Genomic DNA, 13,956 nt, shown 5'->3' on the forward strand with positions numbered 1-13,956 from the left:
GAAGGATGTGGAGGCTTTAGAGAGGGTGCAGAAGAGATTTACCAGAATGTTGCCTGGTATGGAGGGCATTAGCTATGAGGAGTGGTTGAATAAACTCGGTTTGTTCTCACTGGAACGAAGGAGGTTGAGGGGCGACCTGATAGAGGTCTACAAAATTATGAGGGGCATAGACAGAGTGGATAGTCAGAGGCTTTTCCCCGGGGTAGAGGGGTCAATTACTAGGGGGCATAGGTTTAAGGTGAGAGGGGCAAGGTTTAGAGTAGATGTACGAGGCAAGTTTTTTACGCAGAGGGTAGTGGGTGCCTGGAACTCGCTACCGGAGGAGATGGTGGAAGCAGGGACGATAGTGACATTTAAGTGGCATCTTGACAAATACATGAATAGGATGGGAATAGAGGGATACGGACCCAGGAAGTGTAGAAGATTGTAGTTTAGTCGGGCAGCATGGTCGGCACGGGCTTGGAGGGCCGAAGGGCCTGTTCCTGTGCTGTACATTTCTTTGTTCTTTGTTTGTTCTTTGATTGTTCAAAACATTACCAGAACCCCATGAGAAATGGTAAAAATGGCTGCTCACACCATTTTTCCAGGTTTCTGCCCAAGGTATGACAGGAAATTGTAAGAACCATGCAGAAAATCTACTGTCTATCCAGTCGCGTGCCCCACCCCCTCCCCCCATTTTGTTGTTCTCCCTAGTGCCTTTGATAATTATTTTGAGTTCAAACTGGTTCACCAGGCTGGGTGTAGATACCCGCATACTTTGGAAATGCTTTTGTCCGTTGTTGAATTAACTGATCTACATTGGTAGGAGGTGCTATAATTGCTACAAGCACCCATACATCTCAGAGAAAATTTTGCCAGCGTTCAGAGTCTTGATCATGCTTCACTGTTCCCAGCTGCAAATGTGTCTGTGGATGTTGGTGAGTTCCAGATCTGTTTTGCCCCCAAAAATCATAGTCACCACGTTTGTAAGTTGAAACAATTATTTATTTATAACAAGAATTAAGATGAAATATGAAGTAAATAAAACTGGACAACAAGCTAACGTATTACTCCCTTTAACTGTCCCACCCTCTATCACACACACAAAACAGACAAACACACATAACATAAGAACATAAGAACTAGGAGCAGGAGTAGGCCATCTGGCCCTTCGAGCCTGCTCCGCCATTCAGTGAGATCATGGCTGATCATTTGTGGACTCAGCTCCATTTTCCCGCCCGAACACCATAACCCTTTATTCCTTTATTCTGCAAAAAAAATCTATCTTTATCTTGAAAACATTAATGAAGCAGCCTCAACTGCTTCACTGTGCAGGGAATTTCATAGATTCATAACCCTTTGGGTGAAGAAGTTCCTCCTAAGCTCAGTCTTAAATCTACTTCTTATCTTGAGGCTATGCCCCCTAGTTCTGCTTTCACCCACCAGTGGAAACAACCTCGCCTCATCTATCCTATCTATTCCCTTCATAATTTTATATGTTTCTATAAGATCCCCCCCGTATCCTTCTAAATTCCAACGAGTACAGTCCCAGTCTACTCAACCTCTCCTCGGAATCCAACCCCCTCAACTCTCGGATTAACCTCGTGAATCTCCTCTGCACACCCTCCAGTGCCAGGAAATCCTTTCTCAGGTAAGGAGACCAAAACTGAACACAATATTCCAGGTGTGGCTTCACTAACACCTTATACAGTTGCAGCAAAACCTCCCTAGTCTTAAACTCCATCCCTCCAGCAATGAAGGACAAAACTCCATTTGCCTTAATCACCTGTTACACCTGTAAATCAATTTTTTGTGACTCATGCACTAGGACACCCAGGTCCCTCTGCACAGCAGCATATTTTAATATTTTATCATTTAAATATTAATCCCTTTTGCTGTTATTTCTATCAAAATGGATAACCTCACATTTGTCAACATATTCCATCTGCCAGACCCTAGCCCATTCACTGAAACTATCCAAATCCCTCTGCAGACTTCCAGTGTCCTCTGCACGTTTTGCTTTACCACTCATCTTAGTGTCGTCTGCAAGCTTGGACACATTACACTTGGTCCCCAAATCCAAATCATCTATGTGAATTGTGAACAATTGTGGGCCCAACACTGATCCCTGAGGGACACCACTAGCTCCCGATTGCCAACCAGAGAAACACCTATTAATCCCCACTCTTTGCTTTCTATTAATTAACCAATCCTCTATCCATGCTACTACTTTACCTTTAACGCCATGCATCTTTATCTTGTGCAGCAACCTTTTGTGTGGCACCTTGTCAAAAGCTTTCTGGAAATCCAGATATACCACATCCATTGGCTCCCGTTGTCTACCGCACTGGTAATGTCCTCAAAAACTTCCACTAAATTAGTTAGGCACCTTTATGAACCCATGCTGCGTCGGACCAATGGGACAATTTCCACCCAGATGCCTCGCTATTTCTTCTTTGATGATAGATTCCAGCATCTTCGCCACTACCGAAGTTAAGCCAACTGGCCGATAATTACCCGCTTTCTGACGACCTTTTTTTAAACAGTGGTGTCACGTTTGCTCATTTCCAATCCGCCCGGACCACCCAAGAGTCTCGTGAATTTTGGTAAATTACATGGGGGGGATGGGGTGAAAATAATAAGGATGAAGAAAGGTAAGAGTCTTTGCTTATGGTGATTCTTGAGTATGCTTTCCTTGCAGCACTCTGGCTGATTAAAGTCCTTAATTTGCAGCCTGTAAAGATCGTCTCATAGATTATCATAGAATTTACAGTGCAGAAGGAGGCCATTCGGCCCATCGAGTCTGCACCGGCTCTTGGAAAGAGCACCCTAACCAAGGTCAACACCTCCACCCCCCCATAACCCAGTAACTCCACCCAACACTAAGGGCAATTTTGGACACTAAGGGCAATTTTATCATGGCCAATCCACCTAACCTGCACATCTTTGGACTGTGGGAGGAAACCGGAGCACCCGGAGGAAACCCACGCACACACGAGGAGGATGTGCAGACTCCGCACAGACAGTGACCCAAGCCAGAATTGAACCTGGGACCCTGGAGCTGTGAAGCAATTGGGCTATCCACAATGCTACCGTGCTGCCCCACGGTCTCTGCAATTTAGAAATTTATTACTCACAGCTTTTCTTGGAGAGGTCCCATTGCTTCACATCAAACTCAAGTTCGTGGTTTATTTCCTTTTCTGGGAGGAGATTTGGTTCTCCCTTGCTTGTACATAAATCTCCTGCACATAAATTCATCCAGGCTCCCTGCCAGTTCAGAAACACAGCCTTCCTGGAGGAAGCAAACAGATGGGAGGACAGCAGTCGCTATTCAGCAGCCAGGAGTCAAACTGACACCACAAACCCAACCCTTGAAGCTCTGCAACATTCCAGAGGGATCTGATCCAATCACCGTCTATTATCAGGCAGAGCACAGCCTTTTGGAACAATTCATTGAAATCAAGCCAAATCAATCAAACCAGTCATCACTGATGATGGCCAATCTCTTTCATTAGTGCCAGTCCATCTGCATCACCAACTTAAATCAGCACAGCCTTCTGGATCCTGTTTCAATTAAAGGCAGAGGTCACCTTGTTGCTCTTATTAGCCTTAGTTTTATTAGCTCTAATTCTGTCACCTTTGCTCACGAGTCGCCAGGTATCTTTCTGATACTGCCACGTGGTTCAAGCTCTAGTTATGATTAATAAGACAGCACACCGCTTAGTAAGTGTTAAATCAACGATCATTTATTATATACAGCAATACTTATACAATAGTCCTACTTTCTAGACTACTACCTACCACTACAGGCCAATACTTAACTTTGGGAATGGCCCACCAGGTCAGGGAAACGAATGGCTTATCGAATTGGGTCTGGCCTGCGGGACCAGGTCTGGCCACTAGGTCGATGGCTAGGAGTCTCTATCGGGTAGTGATCGCTGGAGTCAAACTTACGGTTTCTTGTCGATGGTTCTTGCGAAGGTTGCGAGCGGGAGAGAAGGGTCAATCTGAACTTGGCCCCTATCTTTATTGTCCCCAGGGGCTTCCCGCCTCTCGGGGCAGACCTTGACCCTGGTCCCAAGTGATTGGACTTGGTCCCAATCACTGGATTCGATATGCTCCAATAATGGGGCGATTCCTTGATCTGGGGGTGGTCGTTCACCTTTCTTTGTCTCGGCCACTGCTGGCGCCGAGAGGTCTGGATCGGCTTTCAATTGCTAATTTGTTGCAATTGTTCCCGGGGATAGCCGATTAAACTGCAGATGGCTGGGTTGATGTGCTGCTAATGGTTGCAGGTATCGATCTGGGCCGACTTCCCCAGAGCCGAATACGCTGTTCTGTCTGCAGCTGTCCGTTTGTGCCCTGTTGGCTGATTTTCCCATCAGCTTTTTCAGTTAGCCTTTTTACATCGGGTTTTGGCCAAATTAATCGGGAATCAGCCATTTTAGGTGGCTACAGCCTTAAAGCCACATATCTATAAATCATCCATGGATCAAAAATGTAACGAAAAAATTAGAAGAAAGAGCTAAGTGTCAGTCACCTTAATCTACTTTGATCTGAAAGCAGGTGGGGGGGACTCATCTCAGGCCAATTTAAAAGAGCAACTTGTAACTTACTCCCAGTGAGTTCTCCCAGTGAGCGAGAGAAGACACAGCCAGAGTGAGACAGCAAAGAGTGAGTTTGGGAATTTGAAGCTAGGTGGGGATGAGGTGCATTTTATCCCTGGTAAGTGACTGGTAAGTAGTTTTTCTTTTCATTGTCTAATTTATTTAGTTATTTTTCTTTCATTTTTTGGAATTGTAATTGTATAAGTTAACCTAAGGTTTAAGACATGGCAGGAGATCCCAGACCCATGTCATGCTCCTCGTGTGCGATGTGGGAGCTCAGGGACACGTCCACTGTCCCTGGCTCCTTCACGTGCAAGAAGTGTGTCCAGTTGCAGCTCCTGTTAGACTGCTTGATGGCACTGGAGCTGCGGATGGACTCACTTCGGAGCATCCGCGATGCTGAGGACATCGTGGATAGCATATTTAGCGAGTTGGTCACACCGCAGGTAAAAGTTACTGAGGGAGATAGAAAATGGGTGAGCAAAAGGCAGAGCAAGAGTAGGTAGGCAGTGCAGGTGTCCCCTGCGGTCATCTCCCGGTAAAACAGACATACCACTTTGGATACTGTTGAGGGAGATGGCTCTCCAGAGGAAGGCAGCAGCAGCCAGGTTCATGGCACCGTGGCTGACTCTGCTGCGCAGCTGGGCAGGAAGAAGAATGGCAGGCTATAGTGATACGGGCCTCAATCGTAAGGGGAATAGACAGGCGGTTCTGCGGACATAATCGAGACTCCAGGATGGTATGTTGCCTCCCTGGTGCAAGGGTCAAGGTTGTCTCGGAGCGGCTGCAGGACATTCTGCGGGGGGAGGGCGAACAGCCAGCTGTTGTGGTGCACAAAGGCACCAACGATATAGGTAAAAAACGGGATGAGGTCCTCCAAGCTAAATTCAGGGAGTTAGTAGTTAAACTAAAAAGTAGGGCCTCAAAGGTAGTAATCTCAGGATTGCTACCAGTGGCACGAGCTAGTCAGAGTAGGAATGTCAGGAAAAATAGGATGAATGCGTGGCTCGAGAGATGGTGCAAGAGGGAGGGATTCAAATTCCTGTGCCATTGGAACCGGTTCTGGGGGAGGTGGGACCAGTACAAACCAGATGGTCTACACCTGGGCAGGACTGGAACCGATGTCCTAGGGGGGTTGTTTGCTAGAGTTGTTGGGGGAGGGTTTAAACTAATGTGGCAGGGGGATGGGAACCGATGCAAGAAGTCGGAATTTAGTAAAACAGGGACAGAAACAAAAGGCAGTAATGCAGGGAAGCCATAGTCAAAAATCAAAAAGGGCGACACGGTAGCATTGTGGATAGCACAATTGCTTCACAGCTCCAGGGTCCCAGGTTCGATTCCGGCTTTGGTCACTGTCTGCGCGGAGTCTGCACATCCTCCCCGTGTGTGCGTGGGTTTCCTCCGGGTGCTCCCACAGTCCAACGATGTGCAGGTTAGGTGGATTGGCCATCATAAATTGCCCTTAGTGTCCAAAATTGCCCTGAGTGCTGGGTGGGGTTACTGGGTTATGGGGATAGGGCGGAGGTGTTGACCTTGGGTAGGGTGCTCTTTCTAAGAGCCGGTGCAGACTTGATGGGCCGAATGACCTCCTTCTGCACTGTAAATTCTATGATAATCTATGAGTACAAGGTACAGTGACTGAGGGGAGCTTAGTGAATAGGCCCAGTAACACGAAAAGGAATAAAACGGGAAGTAAAAACATAAATGGTAAGCAATGCGGCAGATTGTTACATGAAGATATGGGTTCAACGACAAGGAAAATTTGGAGAAAGATTAAGAGGAAATATAACTTAGGAGAGGTTACTGATCGAGGTGTTAAGATTCAAAACAGAGGTATAAAAGCCAACATAAGTTACCTGAATGCTCGTAGTATTCGGAATAAGGTAAATGTGATGATGGCGAAAATCATCGTGAATGACTATGATTTAGTGGCCATTACTGAAACATGGTTAAAGGATGCTCACGACTGGGAGTTAAATATCCGAGGGTATCAACCTATTCGGAAGGACAGAGTGGATGGTAAGGGAGGTGGTGTAGCTCTGTTATTTAAGGATGACATCCGGGCGATAGTAAGGGATGACATTGGTGCTACGGAGGATAAGATTGAATCCATTTGGGTGGAAATCAGGAATAGTAAGGCGAAAAAGTCACTGATAGGAGTAGCCTCTAGGCCACCAAATAGTAACATTATGGTGTGGCATGCAATAAACAAAGAAATAACTGATGCATGTCGAAATGGTACAGCAGTTATCATGGGGGATTTTAATCCACATGTTGATTGGTTTAACCAGGTCGATCAAGGCAGCCTTGAGGAGGAGTTTATAGTATGTATCCGCGATAGTTTCCTAGAACAGTATGTAATGGAACCTATGAGGGAACAAGCGGTCCTAGATCTGGTCCTGTGTAATGAGACAGGATTGATTCATGATCTCATAGTTAGGGATCCTCTCGGAAGGAGCGATCACAATATGGTGGAATTTAAAATACAGATGGAGTGTGAGAAGGTAAAATCAAACACTAGTGTTTTGTGCTTAAACAAAGGAGATTACAATGGGATGAGAGAAGAACTAGCTAAGGTAGACTGGGAGCAAAGACTTTATGGTGAAACAGTTTAGGAACGGTGGAGAACCTTCCAAGCAATTTTTCACAGTGCTCAGCAAAGGTTTATACCAACGAAAAGGAAGGATGGTAGAAAGAGGGAAAATCGACCGTGGATATCTAAGGAAATAAGGGAGAGTATCAAATTGAAGGAAAAAGCATACAAAGTGGCAAAGATTAGTGGGAGACGAGAGGACTGGGAAATCTTAAGGGGGCAACAGGAAGCTACTAAAAAGCTATAAAAAAGAGTAAGATAGATTATGAGAGTAAACTTCCTCAGAATATAAAAACAAATTGTAAAAATTTCTACAAATGTATAAAACTAAAAAGAGTGGCTAAGGTAAATATTGGTCCTTTAGAGGATGAGAAGGGAGATTTAATAATGGGAGATGAGGAAATGGCTGAGGAACTGAACAGGTTTTTTGGGTCGGTCTTCACAGTGGAAGACACAAATAACATACCAGTGACTGATAGAAATGAGGCTATGACAGGTGAGGACCTTGATATGATTGTTATCACTAAGGAGGTAGTGATGGGCAAGCTAATGGGGCTAAAGGTAGATAAGTCTCCTGGCCCTGATGGAATGCATCCCAGAGTGCTAAAAGAGATGGCTAGGGAAATTGCAAATGCACTGGTGATAATTTACCAAAATGCACTAGACTCTGGGGTGGTCCCGGCAGATTGGAAATTAGCAAACGTGACACCACTTTAAAAAAGGAGGTAGGCAGAAAGTGGGTAATTACAGGCCAGTGAGCTTAACTTCGGTCGCAGGGAAGATGCTGGAATCTATCCTCAAGGAAGAAATAGTCATGGATAGCACGTTTAGTGAGTTGGTCACACTGCAAATAAAGAGTACTGAGGGAGATATGAAATGGGTGATCAACAGGCAGAGGAAGAATAGGAAGGCAGTGCAGAGATCCCCTGCGGTCATCTCCCTCCAAAGCAGGTATACCGTTTTGGATACTGTTGAGGGAGATGGCTCACCAGGGATAGGCAGCAGTAGCCAGATTCATGGCACAGTGGCTGGTTCTGCTGCACAGGAGGGCAGGAAAAAGAGTGGTAGAGCAATAGTGATAGGGGATTCAATTGTAAGGACAGTAGACAGGTGTTTCTGCGGACGCAAACGAGACTCCAGGAATGTATGTTGCCTCCCGGGTGCAAGGGTCCTGGATGTCTCAGAGCGGCTGCAGCACATTCTAAATGGGGAGGTGAACAGCCAGCTGTCGTGGTGCATATCGGCACCAATGATATAGGTAAAAACGGGATGAGGTCCTACATGCTGAATTTAGGGAGTTAGGAGCTAAACCTCAAAGGTAGTAATCTCGAGATTACTACCAATGCCACTTGCTCGTCAGAGTAGGAATGCCAGGAGAGACAAGATGAATGCTTGGCTGGAGAGATGGTGCAGGAGGGAGGGATTCAGATTTTTGGGACATTGGAACTGGTTCTGGGAGAGGTCAGACCATTACAATTCGGACGGTCTACACCTAGGCAGGACTGGAACCAATGTCTTCGGGGGGTTTGCTAGCGCTGTTGGGGAGGGTTTAAACTAATGTGGCAGGGGGGTGGGAACCAATGCAGGAAGTCAGAGGATAGTAAAGAAGGGTTAGAAACCAAAGCCAGTAAGGAGAAACGTGGAAGGCGGAGAAACTGATTGAACTCCATTTATTTCAATGCAAGAGGCCTAATGGACAAGGCAGATGAACTCAAGGCATGGATAGGTACATGGGACTGGGATATTATAGCTATTACTGATACATGGCTAAAGGAGGGGCAGGACTGGCAGCTTAATGTTCCGTGGTACAGATGCTGTAGGAAAGATAGACCAGGAGTTAGGAGAGGAGGCGTTTTTGATTAGGGTCAACATCACAGCAGTGCAGAGAGAGGATATATCCAAGGGTACGCCCAGTGAGTCTATATGGGTAGAACTAAAAAATAAGAAGGGAGAGATGACTTTGATAAGACTGTACTATAGGCCCCCAAATAGTCAGCGGGAAATCAAGAAGCAAATATGTAAGGAGATTATAGATGGCTGCCGGAAAAATAGGATGGTAATAGTAGGGGACTTTAACTTTCCCAACATTAATTGGGACAGCCATAGCACTGGGGGTTAGGATGGAGAGAAATTTGTTGAGTGTATTCAGGAAGAATTCCTCATTAAATATGTGGATGGCCCGACTAGAGAGGGGGCAAAACCTGACCTCCTCTTGGGGAATAAGGAAGGGCAAGTGTTAGTGAGGGATCACTTTGGGACCAGTGACCATAATTCCATTAGTTTTAAGATAGCAATGGAGAATGATAGTTCTGGCCCAAAAGTTAAAATTCTAAATTGGGGCAAGGCCAATTTCGATGTTACTGGCGGAAACTTTCAAAAGTTGATTGGGGGAGCCTGTATACAGGCAAGGGGACAGCTGGTAAGTGGGAGTCTTTCTAAAGTATGTTGACTAGGGTTCAGGGTGAGCACATTCCTCTCAGAGTGAAAGGTAAGGCTGAAAAGAAGTAGGGAACCTTAGATGACTCGGGATATTCAGACCATGGTCAAAAGGAAGAAGGAGGGACATGACATGCATAGGCAGCTGGGATCAAGTGGATCCCTTGAAGAGTATAGGGCTTGTTGGAGTAGAGTTACATAGAACATAGATCAGTACAGCACAGTACAGGCCCTTCGGCCCACAATGTTGTGCCAACATTTATCCTGATTTAAGATCAAGCTAACCTACCCCCCTTAAATTTACTGCTGTCCATGTGCCTGCCCAAGAGTCGCTTAAATGTCCCCAATGGCTCTGACTCCACCTCCTCCGCTGGCAGTGTATTCCACGCACCTACCACTCTCTATGTAAAGAACTGACTCTGACATCTCCCCGATACCTTCCTCCAATCACCTTAAAATGATGTCCCCTTGTGACAGCCATTTCCGCCCTGGGGAAAAGCCTCTGGCTATCCACATGCCACTCATCACCTTATGCACCTCCATCAAGTCACCTCTCTTCCTTCTTCATTCCAGTAAGAAAAGCCCTAGCTCCCTCAACCTTTCTTCATAAGACATGCCCTCCAGTCCAGGCAGCATCCTGGTAAATCTCCTCTGCACCCTCTCTAAAGCATCCACATCCTTCCTATAATGAGGCAGCAAGAACTGGACACAATATTCCCAGTGTGGTCTAACCAGCGTTTTATAAAGCTGCAGTAAAACCTCACAGCTCTTAAACTCAATCACCCTGTTAATGAAAGCCAACACACCATATGCCTTCTTAACAACCCTATCAACCTGGGTGGCAATTTTGAGGGATCTATGTACGTGGAACCCAAGATCCCTCTGTTCCTCCACACTTCCAAGAATCCTGCCTTTAATCCTCTAAGAGAGAGTTAAGAGTTAGAGAGAGGTCAGGAGGGCAAAAAGGGGACAGGAGATTGTCTTGGCAGATAAGGCAAAGGAAAATCCAAAGAGCTTTTACAGATACATAAAGGGCAAAAGAGTGACTAGTGAGAGGGTAGGGCCTCTTAAGGATAAACAGGGTCATCTATGTGTGGATCCACTTGGGATGGGAAAGGTCCTAAATGAATATTTTTCGTCAGTATTTGCTGTTGAGAAAGGCACGAATGTTAGGGAAATTGGGGAAATAAAAAGGGATGTCTTGAGTGTACATATTACAGAGAAGGAGGTGCTGGAGGTATTAAAGTGCATCAAGGTAGACAAATCCCCAGGACTTGATGAAATGTATCCCAGGATGTTGTGGGAGGCTTGGGAGGAAATTGCCGGCAGGTAAGAAGCTTTTTTTGAACCTGTTAGTGCGTGTTCTCAGACTTTTGTATCTCCTTCTGATGGAAGTGGTTGGAAGAGACAATAACCCGGGTGGAAGGGGTCTTTGATTATGCTGCCCGCTTTCCCAAGGCAGCGGGAGGTGTAGACAGAGTCAATGGATGAGAGGTGGGTTTGTGTGGTGGAGTGGGCTACTCTCTGTAGTTTTGGTCTTGGAACGAGCAGTTGCCATACCAGGCTGTGATTCAGCCAGATAGGATTCTTTCAATGATGCATCTGTAAAATGTGGCCATGTCGAATTTCCTTAGTTTCCTGAGGAAGTATAGGCACGGTTGTGCTTTCTTGGTTGTAGCATCGACGTGGGTGGACCATGACAGATAGGTGGTGATTCTCACCTAGGAATTTGAAGCTGCCAACCATCTCCACCTCAGCACCATTGATGCAGACAAGGTTGTGCACAATTCTGCACTTCCTGAAGTCAATGACCAGCTCCTTAGTTTTGCTGACGTTGAGGGAAAGAGTGTTCCACCACACCACTAGGTTCCCTATCTCCCTCCTGTACGCTGACTCATCGTGTTCAAGATCCGATTGGTTGTGTCAGCAGCAAACTTGTAGATGGATTTGGAGTCAAACCTTGCCACACAGTTGTGTGTGTATAGGGAGCATAGTAGGGGACTAAGTAGGCACGGGGCCAAGGTATTGATGACTATCGTGGCAGAGGTGTTGTTTATCCTTACTGATTGTAGTCTATGGGACAGGAAGTCGAGGATCCACTTGCAGAGGGAGGAGCCAAGTCCTAGGTCTTGGAGTTTTGATATGAGCTGGATTATGTGTTGACTGCAGCTCCACCAAGTCTGAAGTAGGAGTCCTTGTTGTTGAGATGCTCCAAGGATGAGTGTAGGGCCAGGGAGCTGGTGTCTGCTGTGCATCAGTTGTGGCGGTATGCGAATTGCAGTGGATCAAATCATTCTGTGAGTATGGAGTTGATGACCAACCTCTCGAAGCACTTCATAATGATAGATATCAAGGCCACCAGGCGATAGTCGTTGAGGCACTTTACCTGGTTTTTCTTTGGCACTGGTATGGTGGTGGTCTTCTTGAAGCAGGTGGGAACCTTGGAACGGAGGAGGGAAATGTTGAAGATGTCAGCGAACACACCCGCCAGTTGATCCACACAGGATCTGAGTGCACAACCAGGGACTCCGTCAGGACCCATTGCTTTCCGAACGTTCACTTTTAAGAAGGCCGACCTGACTTAGGAAGCTGTGATAGGTATGGGTGTGTCCGAGGCTGCTGGGGCAGTTGACAATGGTTTGATGGCTTTCTGCTTGAAACAAACATAGAATGTATTGAGTTCATTGGGGAGTTTGAAACCCAATTCTTGTTTTGTAATTAAGGGCCAATTTAGTTTGACCAATCCACCTACGCTGCACATCTTTTTGGGTTGTTGGGGTGAGACCCACGCAGACACTGGAAGAATGCGCAAACTTCATATGGACAGGGACCCGAGGCCGGGGTCGAACCCGGGTCCTCGGCGCCGTGAGGCAACAGTGCCACCGTGCTGCCCCCGAAAGTGATTTTATTAAGAGAAACTCGATTCTTAACTTTAAACACATGGGATTAGTTGCAGTGTACTGAGATGGATAGAAAATTGGTTGGAAGACAGGAAACAGAGAGTAGGAATTAACGGGTCTTTTTCCAAGTTGCAGGCAATGACTAGTGGGGCACTGCAGGGATTGGTGCTGGGAATCATATTGATAATTTAGATGAGGGAATAAAATTGTGATGTCTCCAAATTTTCAGATGGCACCAAGTTGTGTGGGAGGGTGAGCTATGTGGAGGATGCAGAGATCCTTTAGTGTGATTTGGACAAGTTGAGTGATTGGGCAAATGAATGGCAGATGCAGTATAATTGGGATAAATGCGAGCTTATCCACTTTGGTAGCAAAAGTGGGAAGGCCATAAATTAGGAGAGGTGAATTTGCAACCAGACCTGGGTGTCACTGAAGGTAAGCATGTAGGTGCAGCAGGCAGTTAAAGAAGGCAAATGGTATATTTGCCTTCACAGCAAGAGGATTTGAGTACAGGAGCAGGGATGTCTTGCTGCAATTGTACAGGGCCTTAGTGAGGCCACACCTGAAATACTGTGTGCAGTTCTGGTCTCCTTATCTGAGGAAGGATGTTCTTGCTGCAGAGGAAGTGTAGCAAAGGTTTAACGGACTGATTGCTGGGATGGCAGGACTGATGTATAAGGAAAGATTTAGTCAGTTAGGATTGTATTCTCTGTAGTTCAGAAGGATGAGGGGTATCTCATAGAAGCCTATACATTCTAGCAGGACTAGACAGGGTAGGTGTAAGAAGGATGTTCCAGATGGTGGGAGGTGTCCAGAACCAGGCGTCACAATCAGAATACGGGGGATTATTTAGGACAGAGAGTCGGAGGAATTTTCCCAGAGAGTGGTGAGCCTGTCAAATTCTCTACCACAGAAAACAGTTGAGGCCAAAACATTGTACGTTTTCAAGAGCAGTTAGATTTAGAACTTGGGGCGAAGGGGATCAAAGGATATGGGGGGGAAATTGGGATTAGGCTATTGAGTTGGATGATCAGCCATGATCATAATGAATGGTGGAGAAAGCTCGAAGGGCCAAATGGCCTCCTGCTCCTATTTTCTATGTTTCTATGTAAACAAAGTAAACTACACAAGGGCCAAATTGGCTACTGTAGATTCTATAGGTATAAAGTTTCTATACGTGTGAAATCGAAAGAACAAAGAAAATTACAGCACAGGAACAGGCCCTTTGGCCCTCCCAGCCTGGGCCGATCCAGACCCTTTGTTGCCTATTTTCCAAGGATCTACTTCCCTCTGTTCCATGCCCGTTCATATATCTGTGTAGATGCATCTTGAATGATGCTATCGTGCCCGCCTCTACCACCTCTGCTGGCAAAGCGTTCCAGGCCCCCACCACCCTCTGCGTAAAAAACTTTCCACGCACATCTCCCTTAAACTTTCCCCC

The 13,956-nt window shown here is 46.1% G+C and overlaps 1 protein-coding gene across 4 annotated transcripts in view; it reads left to right on the forward strand.

The window, feature by feature from the left end:
• kdm5ba (lysine demethylase 5Ba) overlaps positions 1-13,956 on the forward strand; it is a 676,108-nt gene that overhangs the window by 238,840 nt on the left and 423,312 nt on the right. The gene's annotated exons all lie outside the window — the stretch shown is intronic.

This window comes from Scyliorhinus torazame, chromosome 17, assembly GCF_047496885.1.
Source record: "Scyliorhinus torazame isolate Kashiwa2021f chromosome 17, sScyTor2.1, whole genome shotgun sequence".
NCBI classification, from domain to species: domain Eukaryota; kingdom Metazoa; phylum Chordata; class Chondrichthyes; order Carcharhiniformes; family Scyliorhinidae; genus Scyliorhinus; species Scyliorhinus torazame.